This window comes from Lathyrus oleraceus, chromosome 7, assembly GCF_024323335.1.
Source record: "Lathyrus oleraceus cultivar Zhongwan6 chromosome 7, CAAS_Psat_ZW6_1.0, whole genome shotgun sequence".
Taxonomy (NCBI): Eukaryota; Viridiplantae; Streptophyta; class Magnoliopsida; order Fabales; family Fabaceae; genus Lathyrus; species Lathyrus oleraceus.
The window spans coordinates 132,865,371-132,880,691 of NC_066585.1; the positions used below are offsets into that span (position 1 = coordinate 132,865,371).

At 33.2% G+C, this 15,321-nt stretch overlaps 1 long non-coding RNA gene across 1 annotated transcript; it reads right to left on the minus strand.

The window, feature by feature from the left end:
* Positions 1-6,830: 6,830 nt before the first annotated feature.
* On the minus strand, positions 6,831-8,444 carry LOC127105850 (uncharacterized). Its single transcript, XR_007795149.1, has 2 exons — positions 7,681-8,444; positions 6,831-7,048 (listed from the first exon to the last, which is right to left on the minus strand). It is a non-coding gene; the product is annotated as an uncharacterized LOC127105850 (long non-coding RNA).
* Positions 8,445-15,321: the final 6,877 nt, after the last annotated feature.

Genomic DNA, 15,321 nt, shown 5'->3' on the forward strand with positions numbered 1-15,321 from the left:
AAGTAGGAACAATGTGGAAAGTCATCTTCCCCAGTTTAAGGAAATTGGATAAGGGCAACTGTTATACCCTTATTTTGTCCTACTTAGATTGCATTGCATTGTCTCTTTTCATATGCATTCACATGTGTAACACCCCAAAATTTTCCCTCCTCATTCATGCATTCATTTTTAGGTCATTTTACATTTCACATTGCATTTCATCATTATCAATTAGAATTAGATACATTACATTTCATCATGTCAATTGGGATTAGCTCCAGAAAGCTTGAACATCATCCAGGACACTTTGTGGGTTCTATTTAGATGATCAGTCAACACAAGGGAAGGACTTGAGTTACTTCCAACAGGGGTCTATTCGTCAGTCAAAACGTTAATCTTGAAGGAGCAAAAGTTTGTTCATGACACTACGCCAAAAACTGGAATAGACAGCGCCCCTTAGAGGACGCTTTATTACAAAAGCGCACTCTAAAGTGAAGAGAAAAAATAAGGAGTATACTATTGGAATAGACAGCGCACTTTAGAGGGCGCTTTTGTAACAAAGCGCACTCTAAAGTGAAGCGAAAAAATAATGAGGAAATGGAGGGACACCAATAGAGGACGCTTTATTGAAAGCGCCCTCTAAGGGTAACCTTAGAGGGCGCTTTTAAAAAAGAGCTCTCTAAGTCCATGTACATTTCCAGTTTAGAAGGCGCTTTTGGAAAGCCTTAGAGAGCGCTTTCAGAAGCGCCCTCTTAGGCCCCCTTTAGAGGGCGCTTTTTTTACAAAAGCGCCCTCTAAGGTCCCCTTTAGTAAACATTAAAATTATAACATATACTGCATGTCTCTTTATTTTCCCTCTCTATAAGCTATTTCGTTTACGTAACTGGGTTTTCTCTCTACTGCGATTACTCTCTACTGCGATTACTCTCGTCCTCCGTTCGTTCTCCCTCCCTCACCGTCATCGTCGCCGTCGCCTTTTTCTGCTGCTGCGTTCACGTTCACTGAGTTATCTGCGTCCACCGTCACTGTTCACTTTCTTCTCCATCGTTACCGTCACCTTGAAGGTATTTCTCTTCTCCATCGTTACCGTTCACTTTCTTCATGTGTTTGATTAGGGCATTTTCTAAACTTAGTTTTACATTTTGTGCATTATGTTGATTAATGTTGTTTAGGGCAAACTGAGTTTTTTATTTCTGATTGAAAACTGATATCATTTGAAGTGTGTTTGAGCTTGTGCTTGGAAGTTTGATGATTATGGATGCAAGTTTGTTCATGTTCCAAACACCATAAGTTTGCATTGGTCTTTTGCATGCAGTAGGTGTGTGTGAGTTTGTATTCAATAATGATAAAAAAAAAGAGTTTAGATTGTTGTAACATGAGAGAAATGGAAGGTATATGAATGTGTTCACGTATTGAATCATTGTAGTACATTGGAGTGCTGAAGACCAACTAATTGAGCCTAACGGTTCAATGTTGGCAAGTTACATTGGTTTCCTTGTTCGACAACATATTCCGATTACATGTGATAATTGGAGAAGTCCGGACTTGAAGGTTGGCAAAGAAAAAATATGGTCCGAGATACAGGTACTTACCATATATTGTTATATGTTTTTTTTGTTGACTATTTGTTGACCATATATTGTTATAATATTACTTTATAATAACACACATCCATGTGTATTGTAGGCAGAATTTAGGACTTCTCAAAGTTGATTTCTTGTTGCTTTGTTGTTCATAAAATACACCACTAAATTCTCTGCGTTTAATTTTTAATTTTTTTTCATCAGGCTTGTGTCTCAATAGAGGATGGGTATCTACCTAAAGTTACTTTTGTAGTGGTCCAAAAGAGACATCACACCCGTCTCTTTCCTGTCAACCCCAAAGAGACCGATAGAAGTGGAAATATTATGCCAGGTTTTTTCAATATATTTCTCAACGCAGCTGGTATATATTATCATTTGAATTTATCACTTTTTGCTGATTTTGTTGTTCTAAATTGTCAAAGGAACCGTGGTAGACACCAGCATTTGTCACCCTAGGGAATTTGATTTTTACCTTAACAGCCATGCAGGAATTCAGGTAATATTAGCTATGTCATTTAACTTTATGCCATTGTTTACTATTTGTTGCTCAATCGCCTTTTGACAGTTCTGTGTTATTTGCATTTGGACGTGTTCTTTTTGCAGGGGACTAGTCGACCAACGCATTATCATGTGCTGTATGATGAAAATAAATTCACTGCAGACCAGCTACAGAGTTTGACCAATAACTTGTGCTACACGTAATAATATGATTTGCTTTTTTAATCTTAATTAATGTTTTCTAAACTTGTACTGTTTTCATTTAATTTTAGAAGCCTTCTGATACTATTTTTTTCCATTCAGTTATGCGAGGTGTACTCGATCTGTCTCAATAGGTTTGTTACTCGATTCCCTTTGCTTGTTTTTGTTTTAGGCTATACAAAACTTTAGTTTAACAAAAATGTTATCTTGTATGCAGTTCCTCCTGCCTATTATGCACACTTGCTAGCTTTCCACGCTAGATACTACATAAGTGAAGTTGAAAATTCTGATTCTGGTTCTGCAAGTGGAAATAGGAGTGCCACTAACTTTGTATCGACTCTGCCATCTATCTTGGAAAACGTCAAAGAAGTAATGTTTTACTGTTGATCTTGATTTGTCGTACAAGCTTCGAGGATAGATTTGGGAGTTAGGATATTCACCATGCCTTTTTTGGATATATTACTTATGCTGCCATCTGTTTTTTTGGTTGAGCCTTATTTTGTATGGATGTGCGATAGAACTACTAGACAGCTTTTGGATATACAGAACATGTTTGCCACCATGGGTGGATGGGCGTTATTTTGTTTAGTATTGGTTAGAACTACTAGACAACTTTTGGATACAGTGGTCACTGGGTGTTGGTTGCTATGGATCTTTCGAGACTAATAGTGTATTATCTCGATTCGTTATCGGGTGATTGGAGTAAATATCCGAGTATGAAGAAGACGGTTGACGCATAAGTGAAATTCCCCTAAATATTCGTGTGTATTTGTATATTTAATTATGTCTGTCAGATTGATCTCAATATACGTTTTTATTTTGTTAGGGCAATAATAAAATTTAGATCGAAAAAGAATTATCGTAATAGGAAGGACATTACCTGGGTCAGAGTTCAGGTATATATTAAGTATCTTATTTTTGCTTATAATAGTGTTTGTTTTTTTGCTTATAATAGTGTTTGTAAGAAATTAACTATATATATATTGTTTGTTTTTCTGTATAGTGTCCTCAGCAAAATAATTCGGTCGATTGCAGATTTTTTGTATTGAGATTTATGAGAGATATCATTGCGTTGAATCGTATAGACATCCCAAAAATGGTATGGAATAATAACTTAGGGTTTATTTTAATATTATCGGATATTTCATCTAATTTGTTACTAAATCATGAATATGTTTTATTCTCTTAATTGTAGTACTTTGAGGAATACAAATCTTACTCAAGAGCTCATTTGGATGAAATGAAGGATGAATTGTGTCAATTCATTGTTGATCAAAGAATCATATAGCTAGGTTGTATATTGTTGTACATATATGTATGGAATATTGTTGTTGTATGCTGTTGTTGTATATATGTTGTATATTGTTGTTGTACTTTTACTAAATCATGAATATGTTGTTGTATATTGTTGATCAAAGAATCATATATTAATGTTGTATATATGGAGGATTAATGTTGTATATAAATGGATTCATGTTGTATATATCAATGGATTAATGGTGTATAACATTGGATTAAAGGATGAAATCAATATGAATTTTACACTTTTGCAGCATGCGAACAGGTTACCAATTAAATATCCACTGTTTTTCAAACAATTTTTTTTAAAATAACTAACACTTTAGAGGGCGCTTTCTGTAGGAAGCGCCCTCTAAACACTTTACATTGACAACTTTAGAGGGCGCTTTGTCCAGAAAGCGCCCTCTAAACACTTTACATTGACAACTTTAGAGGGCGCTTTTTCCTGAAAGCGCCCTCTAAACACTTTACATTGACAACTTTAGAGGGCGCTTTTTCCAAAAAGCGCCCTCTAAGGTGTCCCTTTATGGACCACTCCAGAGGGCGCTTTTTTCTGAAAGCGCACTACAATGTGGCCCTTAAAGGGCCACTTTAGACTGCGTTTTCTCCAGGAAAACAAAGCGCTGTCTTTACCTATGCCAGCGCCACTTTAGAGGGCGCTTAAAAGCGCTGTTATAGGCCAAAATAAGCGCCATCTTTTCCCTTATTTGGCGTAGTGTGAGCTCTCATGCTCGCTAGGCGAGCAGAATGGGTCGCCTAGCGAGTCCCAAGAAAAGCCACCAGAATCACCTACGCTCAGAGGAATTTCTTGAACTGTCATGCTCGCTAGGCGAAGCCCACGTGTTTAAAAAAAACGAAAAAAAAACAAATAAAATAAATAAATAAATAAATAAATAAATAAATAAATAAATAAATAAAATATAACAGAAATTTTTTGGACGTGGGCCTCTCTCATTTGAGCCCACAGGTCCACAAAAATCAGGTTATAAATTCAGAGTTTCAGTGAAACAAAAGGTCATTCTATTCCTATTACCCTGGCTGGGAAAAAGATAGTGAGAGAAGAGCTAACAGAGTTCAGAGCAACCTCCAGAGACTGAAGGGAACTCATCTGCAAAGAACCAATTCCATCTCATATAAACCCTCAAATTGCTTTGCAAACCCAACCGGGCAATTCAATTTCATTCGATCTCTCCAGTCAGGTTTGCCTTATTCCCATTACTTTATGCTTTTAATTTGAATGCTCTGAATGTATGAGGTATTATGGGTGAATTTGATACCCTTTTGATGCATGTGTTTGACAAGAGGTTTAGGCCTCCTACCCTTGGTTGCTTTTTGTGAGCTTTTTGTGAATTTTAATGGCATGATTCATGTGGTTACATTTTGATTTGGGGGCAACTCTTGATTACCCTATCTTGTTTCTCTAACCTGTTTGTTGAGTTTTGTTTTGTGATGGCTCATATGACTCTTGTAGAGATGGCTTGCCTGGTGTTCCACTTTATTTGTGGGATACCACCTGGAGGTTTATCCCGATTACCTGTACTGACTCGCTTTCTTTAATGGTGCTAGCTTGAGAGATCTCTGGGTTTCTTATCTCTTTATTTGCTGTTACTTCGGATCTTTATCCGTGTGGTAGATCTCTTAACCCCCTTTATCTTTCCCGCATTTTACTACTTTTTGCCTAAAGACCTCAATGAAGAGGCAATTGACGGATAAAAGGGATCAATAGTCAATCCCCCGTTATTCAGTGCGTCGTTCTTTAAGATCACACTACGTGTCGATGCTTCAGAACAAAAGCCCCAAGATCTTTCGTCCGGTCGGTCAGTGGAGAGGGTTCCATCTTTCTGAACCCCCACGCCTTGTCATGAGCTCACCATGTCCAGGGTTAAGAGCTATGAGGTCTTACCCTCATTACCCTTCTGATCTACTCACCCTGACGTTCAATATCAGTGGTTAAGAGCCCATTTGATTACCCTTCCATGGCTTGTTTGTCGAGGTTGATATGACCCCTCTTGACTAAAGCCCTACCCCTGCATGTTTGAGCCCCCTTGTCGGCAGTTTATTTTAAGATACATGTTTTGTGTGGTGTGATCGTCTCCCCATAGGATTGCTAGGCTTCAGATAGTCTCCCGTTTGCATGTCAATTAAGGTAGCGCGGTTCCTTCGTCTAGGACTGCCTTTTTGCATGAGCATCCCTAAAACACAAACAAACTCATTGATTTTTCTTCTCCTAAGAACACGTTTACTCCTTCTACTACAGGCGAGTAAGTCTCCAAAGGTCGATCATTCGGTAGATTGCGTAGTAACGTCGTTCATCCCAAAACTTAACCCGTAGTTAGACGAACTACGGCTTGCTCTGATTCTCATTCCAGATGAGATACGTAGGCATAAGACGCGACGTCTTAGCGAGCACACACTCCCTCCAAACCCATAGGTAGCCGAGCTACGAAGACTCTGATTCTCATATTCAGATGGGATACGTATGCAGTGGATGCGACATCCGTGCGAGTCATTTCCTTTTGACCCTTTTTTTAGTAAATAATACATTAGATAACCCATACCCTTTAGACAAGAACTACAAGAGTGGATCCCATAGAGTACTACGGATGCGTGGGGGTGCTAATACCTTCCCTTCGCATAATCGACTCCCGAACCCAAGATTTGGTTGTGAGACCTTGTCTTTTCCTTTCCTTTTTTTCCAGGTTTACTTCGAGCGTTTCCTTTCCCTCCTTTGAGATAAATAACGCACCGTGGAGACTCTTTTGTCTTTCCTTTTTCGCCGGTTGTTTTTTTCGCAGGTAGGTTGCGACAACATGACCATTTCATTTGGTCATGCCCCTTTTTTCATCAATCAATAGTTCATCTGCATAAGGTCAAAATAAGTGTTCAAGATCAAAAGATATCTCTTTTGGTGATTGTGATTCCTCATTTTGCATTACTCTTGGTCTTTAATTTTAATTTGAAGAAAGTCAAAGTTAATAAGTTTGACTTATGCTTTTGACTTCTTTAGGTCTCATGTGCAAAAGGTTTTGTTATTTGTATTAGTTTTCTTTAAATTTGTTTTAAATACTTGAATCTATTTTTAGTCAAATATATGTTGTTTCAAAGGTGGATAAGATAGTATTTTAAAATAAATTAGTTTCTTATTTTCATATATATATTTCTTTGGTGAAAAAAATCATAACACACAAAAGGTGATTTGATGATATCACTGTTAGTAGTGATCATGTTATTTTACAAGGTATATACATATTTTAAGCATAAAAAAGAACATTAAGAAAGAAAAATATTTATATTGATTAATGAATTTAGTTTTACATTTTATACGGGACAAAATGAAGAGTACCAAAATTTACAAAATACAAAAATGAGATGAAAATAAATAAAAAAGAAGAAAAAAACATTTTGTAGCAAGGTTGTCAGGTAACTTTTACACACCCTTCCTCATGTGCTCATGGCCCCTTTTACCATGTCCTCATCATCACATCATCCTTGTAAAAATCATCATCAAACACGAGCAAAGCATTACCATACCATAAACATACACATACCTCAGACATAGCACATGGCTTAGCATATTGCAAAATAAACATACATACATACCAACACATACATCATAAAGCTAAAAACATAAATGAATAAAATATCTCAGCAAAAGCAAATAACGCGTTTCACCACCTCCTACCCAAATCTCGTGATTTCAGTGATTGAAGAGAAATGCTCTAACAAAATGATTCTCCAAAAAACATCCACCTTCCCATATCTTAGAAAACTCACACAAGTGAGAGAAAATATCTGAGTGAAATAAAAAATCCTCACACGAATTTCGCTCTCACCCTCACCTCATTTCCAATCCCTATAAATTAACCCTTTCACTGCTTCACAAAGAACACACACAAAAAAAGAACAAACCCCTGCAGAATTTTATCCAAACCTCTCACCCAAAGCTCACAGTCCTAAAACTACTCAGAGTTTATCATTAAAACTCTGAGATAGTTGAGTTAAACCTAACTATTATCCCTAACACTGACCTAAAAACAACAATTACTCAATAAAGAACGCAAGAAGAAGAGAAGAAGGACACAAAAAGAAATTGAAAATCAAAGAAGTTGCGAAAAGATACCTGGGGATTTCTTCACTCCAACGACACTTGGAGTAGGTAATTTCCTTCTCTGTTGAGTTCTTCACTCCCTTGTGCAGACACTGAACCTTGTAGAATTTTTTTTGTTTGATTATTTTCTCTTTATTTATGCACCATTAGGTGTTGATTTATTGTTGATTTTTGATGTTGAACCATGGCTTGGAAGAGGATTTAAGGGATTTGTGTTTGATTTGTGGGTTTAGGAATCAGGGTTTTTGATTTGGGGTTAACTCTGATATGCTAGATCGAGTAGTTGTTTGATGATTTTGGATTTAGATTTGGATTTAGTAAGGAAAATGATCTAGGGTCTATGTTGAAAAGGGGTTGATTAGGGGTTATGGAGGTCGAATTTTGGGTTAGGGTTCACTCGAGTTGAGTTTTTCGGTTGAAACTAGCGGAAATGAGGCGACACCCGATATTTTTTGTGAACACAGGTGGTGTTCATGTTTGATATAGGGAGAGAGCATGAAGGCTCTGAGAAGAGGAGAGAGAACATAGTGTTTCAAATGAACACGCTCTCTCTCTCTCTCTCTCTCTTTGAGTAGTTTTTTTTGTATGGTTTCTGATACTCCATTCATGCATGCCACCTAAGTCTCTCCATATCCACTCTGCTTCCACTTGCACTCCCATTTGGCATTGACTTCAGGTCAGCCAAGGGGAATCTTGAGTGCATCCCCTATGTAACATTGTGCGCACACGCCTCCTTATCCATATGATCTCTTGCCCGTTAGATCCAAAGGCCTGGGATGGAGTCAACAATTGTTGACTCTCCCTTCTTTGACTGGCCTTTTTGACCAGATGGAGTGGGCTTAATTCCTCTGGGCCTTGCGTTTTGAATTATTTTACACACCCCTTTTATTTCCTTCAACTGATTTTTTTTTGTGATTGTTTGAATAATGGATTGTTATGCCTTGGGCCTCTATTGCTATATACCACTCTGATTTTTATTTTTCCGAACCTATTATTTAATATAATTGTTATCTTATTTATTTAATTCAATTACTATAATTCTTTAAATAAATAATAATAATAATAATGTATAATAATTTCAAAAATACTTTTCTCACAATCAAATATTCTATTTTTATTAGCTTTATTTATTTGTTTATTTAATTTTTCCAAAATAAATAAATAAATAAATACTAACATTAAATGAATAAATAATTACATAATTCTCAAAGACGATTAAAATCCTTGGTCCAACGCCAAATGGAATTTTCAAAACTCTTAGTCCAATACCAAGCCGATTTTCAAAACTCAACACACTTCACAACAATTTTACAATTTGCTTCAAAACTCTTTTCGCAATGAATAACCAATTGAAAAATGATTGGGGTGGAAGTAATTTCTTCACCTTTCCCCGAATGTTCATGTGATGGTCACACTTAGTCTATTGTTTGAACATTCCTCGATCACGTTAAAACACTTTAAATAATCGAATCAAGTTAATTCTTTCATGGACGAAAAATGATTAAGGCGGAAGTAATTTCTCCTCTTTTCCCCAAGTATTCGTGTGATGGCCACACTTAGCCTACCGTTCAAATACCTGTCGCCCATTTAAGAAACAAGACTTGATTCATCACACCAATTTCACAATTAATCGATTGAAACAGGATTGCGGAAGAAGTAATTTCTTTTCCTTTCCCGAAAATTCATATGATGGTCGTGTTTAGCCTACTGTTTGAATATTTGTCAATCACTCAAAAATATTCAAACACATCAAACCTAATTTCTCGCCCTGAGCGATCAACAACTATTTACAAAAGAACATTGGTTAGTTTGTTCTAATGTGAATACAAACTAGCGCTTAAGCCTCAACCGCGAGCAAACAAGTCAATGTTTAACCATTAAAATGCAATTTAAACACTTGTTCAATAAAACAAACCAACCAACAAAACCGTAACTTTTCACACCGAACTACGAAGCTTTGAGTTCCTCATTATACCCGATAATACGTAGGAGCGAGACCCATAATTTTGTCAAGCACCCTAATAAAAATCTTTTTGCGACCCCTTTTCTTTTCCTCTTTTGCATTTTTTATCACTCAAAGAAACACAACTAACATAAGTTATCATTCAATTGCAAAGTTTAACTAAAAGGTTCCCGTTGAGTACAATGGGCTGAATGGTGCTAATATCTTCCCTTGCGTAATCGACTCCCGAACCTGAATTTGGTTACGACGACCATCTTCATTTTCTTTTAAAGGGTTTTATCGATATTTTCCCTTTCCTTCTTTGGAATAAATAAAGTTTGATGTCGATTCTGTTTAAATTATTTTTTCGCGAGCGTGTGAACGCTTCGCGAAGGATCATATTTTTTGAGATGCGATAATTGTGATATAGAGAATTTTAAGAATTTTTTTTAACATGCAAAGAAATTAAGAGCATCTGAAGTGGAGGGCTGTCTTAGTTCAGTAGGAAGTATTAGTATCAACGAACATGCTCGACAGATGATAATTATAATTATTATTTTTAAGTTATATTTTGATTTATTATATATTTTTAATTAAAGTTAATTATTTTAGTTAGACTAAGGAGTTAGGGAGATCCTCGAGAATTAATGGGATGTTTCTGAAGAATCGTACCAAACAATCGGAGGAGTTTGTTCACGTCCGTTCCAGAACAACTTTAGTAAATTGTTTATATTTCATTATTTTATTTTATTATTGTATATAACTAAATTGTTTAAACTATATTTAATTTAATTTAATTTTTTTATGTATGTGTAGGAGTTGTATCAGAGATGGCTCACATAATTTCTAGTTGAAAATCTTCAATATGCTCTGATCGATTCAAATTCGATTGATCAAAGGGTGGATTTTTGTATTTGAAGTTTAGAAACTGGCGGGAAGGGAGCTAATGACTGTTTTTTTTTTGTTGAACCTTTTGCCGATAGTTACAGAAGAAGGGATACAACTTTATTTCAAGGACTTGAAGATGGGGAAGGAATGTCACGTCCATCAGAATTGACACCCGAAATGATGGAAACAGTGAGATAATTGACTCTAACTGAGGCGAGACGTGTGACGACGACACGTGAGGCGACGCTAAAGGCCGAAATTGGGGAAATAAATAAGAGACAATCTGAGATTGAGGAGAAAATGCGACAATTTTTGTCCTCGCAATCGAACCATGGTTATGGATGGATGATTGATTTTTTTAGCGATGATTGATATTTTTTTATTGTTATATACGTTTGTGGCGTGAATATCACGCGACTATAATTTTAATATTTATTAATGATAATTATTATTTGAAAATATGATTTTTTATTAAATATAAGTTAAATTTTTATGTTTTATTAATCATTAATTAGTTTTTTTAGTGATAATTAATATTTGAAAATATTTTGATATTTTATTAATTTTGATATTTTATTAAATATTTATTATTTAATTTTTTATTAAATAAATATCCTGCAAAATAGAAATTACGTGGCAAAATTGTAAAGAAAAAATCATTAGTGGCGTGTTTTCCACGCCGCCATTGATAATTTTGTAGCGTGAAATTCACATGGTTACCTAGTCACACTGACCCAACTGCTCCCTTTTATGGACGTTGCAGAGTGGTGCAATCTTTTTTTTAGCGACATGATTAGCATGCCATAAATAAATGGCGTATTTTTCACATGACAGTGTAGTGTTGTTTATTTTTTGGCTAATGACGTGAATATCATACCACAAATTAGTGGCGTATTTTTCACGTGGCAACCAGCTGCCACGAATTCTCCTCTGATGTGTTTGAGTCACGTTGCTAATTGCCTTTTGTGGTGTGATATTTGGGTTCGTGACATGAATTTCATGTGGCTAATGACTTTTTTTTGTAGTGTTAGCAGTCTCAATAATTAAATATTTGACACATAAGTTCTTTCATATGATAGTTTTCAATAAAGATCTCTTAGATTAACGGAAGTCTATATTCCTTTATATTTTATGATTTTGGTTTGGTAACAATTTAAAATTTATTTTATAATTATTTATAGAAATAAAGTACTCGAATTTATTACTATTATAATAATTTCTATATTATTTGTGCAAATATTGAATTTGCAAATTAGTTTGTTCTCATAAAGGTTTAGTAGGAACAACTAGAAATATATATGAGTCAGATAACACATTATATAAAAATTTCATATCACTCATTCCTATTGATTTATTTCATCAAGTACACTACTAATGTGGTAGTTATTGATGTTCAGTCATATTATATTATACGTCAACGACGATACTACGGTGGTTTTATTATTGATGTATGAAGTGAATAAAATTGTAAAATTTGAATCTAAAGATAAATATCATTCAAATATGTGTCTAAAAAAATGTGATATAATTATTTTTAAAAAAATTGTAAGCAAAGATTTTATTAAAAGAGTACTAGAAATACTCTTGTCCAATTACAAAAGCCGAGGAACTCGAAAGCGGAAAAATTCTCGACCAGTTAACAACTTAAGCTAAGAAAGAAATTAGATCCTTACAAATTTTGTAAATATTATAGTTGAAATAAGGAATATTTTCTATGATAAACCATCTCCACGCCATAAAGTTTATGAACCATACCAAATCTAATACATTTCAAAAGAAATTAGATCCTTACAAATTTTGTAAATATTAGTTATTTATTAAATTAAGAGTCTTAATTAATTAATTGATCAATTATAATTAAAAAGATTAATTAAATTTTTATTTAAAAACTAATTAGTTGGGTATGTGCTAAAAAGACAATTATATCTCTAATTTTTATTATAAATGTTCCATAAAAAAATTTAATGATCAGTTTTTTTATCTCTATATTTTCATTGTTTAAATTTTTCAGTAGTTGTGAATTTTTATTACTACTAGTAAAAAAAATTGAATATGAATATTTGAAATTCCAGCAGTTTGATAACAAATCAAGCATAATTCTGATTAGATTTGATATGTCATCCTCCAATAATTGCTTCAACATGTAAAACACCGACCAGGTAATGCATAGTTTGGTGAGTGGAAATTGTTTTAAGGAAGCAAATGGTGGTTAGAATGATAGATACACTATTGCAATCAATAAATCTTTGAGGTCTACCATTACCATTACAATGCTTTTTAAATAATAGACACAACTTAGCTTAGATTGCATTGCTTATAAAGGGACCATGATTGTGATTTCACTGAATTTTCTTCCCTACTTTTTTCATGCAACCATGTGCTACCAATTAATGCTTCTATTATAGCTAAAACAAAATTATGTATATGACCTTGAAAAAACAATATCCTAATTATGTCTCTTTTAGAATTATAACCACTCTCACTCTCATGTGTCTGTTAATATGATACAAACATAAACACACTTCATGCATTGCAATTTTTATGGTCCTTTATTGTTGTTGCGGAGTTAAGAAGCAAACAACATATACTAAGGGAATCATTGATTTGTGTGGGGAGAAAGAACAACACTCTCAGTAACTAATATGTGTCCTTGTTTTGAAAAATACAACATTAATTTTATTCATATTATGTTCAATGCAAAATAGAAAAAAAATCAGAAAAGCTGACATTATTTTGTCGACTTATTGTTAAGTTGGTCCCAAACATTTATCACACTGTTTTTTTTAGTTCAAATTCAATAGGTTCATTACTCAGTGTCACATGCTAAAAGGGGAAGTTTTAATTGCTTCTGAAGATATAAGTGTATAAGATTTTCTAGCTTTTATTTATTATGATGTGATTGCAAAATAAATTCAAATGGCAGTAACAATAAGTTGAAGTTTGTGAGTGTAATGCAAGAATGTACCTAAGATTAATTTTACAAATGTTGTTCATTTTGTGGTCACAATATGATTATATGGCCCCAACAAGGTAACTATACCTAAATTGTCAGAGGCTATATCGTGGTATGTCTTTGGATGTGGGTGCAATTCTTGCTAGTCTAATTAGTGGACATAGATTGTACTCAACAATGTTCATAAGTGTTTTATCAATTTAAACTATTTTAAATGTTGATATATATAGATGTATACAAGTTATTTTTAGAATAAATATTAATGGTATTTTTTTTTTAAATTGTATATAAAAGCTATAAGCTATTTTAATAAGATATTTTAGTAAACTAGAGAAAAATAATTTTAAAAAGTTTGTGTTTAAAACATAAATTTTATTTGAACATATATTTTAGTAAACAAAAAACTATAAGCTATTTTATAAAATTGTATTTAAGTTTGTAAAAACATTACTTTGAAAATTGAATATAGCATTTTAAATATATATTTGAATAAATTGATTTTAAAACAAGCATATCATAGTTGGTTGATTATAACAAATTTATTAGAATATTTTAAAATAGAATTCAATTATTTAATAACGATTATTTAAAATAAATGTACTCACGAAATTTGAAAAAGTTAACATTAGCTAATTTAACATGACACAAAAACTAACTTAATTTACTTATTCAATAACTAGTTCATATTGTATTACTATAATTATGCGACATAAATATACAATTACTCAATCTATTTTGTTTCACTATCCAAGCCATACAATCATCAGTTAGGAATATCAATGTTGGAAGGATGAAAAATATTGGTTTTGGTGGCCGGAAGAGGTTGGAAGTGAATGAGAGAAAGAATTGTGTTTCAATTCAAAATTTAATGGTACTATACACATATATTTTGTTAGTTTTTGATTTTTTACAATCAATAATTATTGTTATTTTTTAAAAATAATTATTTTTTCAATAATATTTTTAATTTTTTAATAATTTATTTAACTTTTTTCTTTATTTATAATAAATACTTAAAGTTAATTCTGATAATACTACAATTAATATCATATTGAATTTTCAAATGATATTTAAAAAAAAAAATCTTCATGACATTTAAAAAAGAATACATAGTCAATTCAAATTCACTCCAACTCAATATTACATCCATATTTGAACAATATTTTTTACCTTTTCTTTTGTTAGATAAGATAAGACCAACCCAAAACAATTGAATTAAATGGATATTCGATTTTGGATCGGATCCTACCTACTCTCAATATCTATTGGTCGAAATGGAAATGATAATCATCACATAAGTGCTGGTAGAGTGGCTGCCATTGGATTTTTGCTTTGAATGGGCGGGACAATAATAAAAAATCTCACATTAAATCGATTAAAATTTCTATATGGAGTACAAAATTCTCTAATTTAATTGAACTTTTCTTTTTCATGGAAAATTATGTTATTGCAAGCGCAACGGCACTTGGATTGATTGAGAAGGGATAATTGAGATTGAGATTTAGATTTAGAGAGAATTAAGGTTAAGAGTTATTGATTAAGTTAAAGAAAAGTAACAAACTAATGTACTTATATAAAAAAAATTAATTAATTGTGTACTCCCTCCGTTTTATCATAAGTGATTTAGTTGATCATTTAACATAGATTAAGAAAAAAAATAAACGGAAGAAAGAGAATGACATTTTTACTAAAGTGTCATTGTCAAGTATTGAGAATGATGAAAGTGATATTAATTAGATGGTAGAATTGGAAAAAATGTATTGAAAATTGAAATGTGTCATTCATTTTAGGACACTCTTTTATTCCAAATTTGTCACTCGTTGTGGGACGGAAGGAGTAGTAAGTGACCGACTAATAACAAACTAACTAA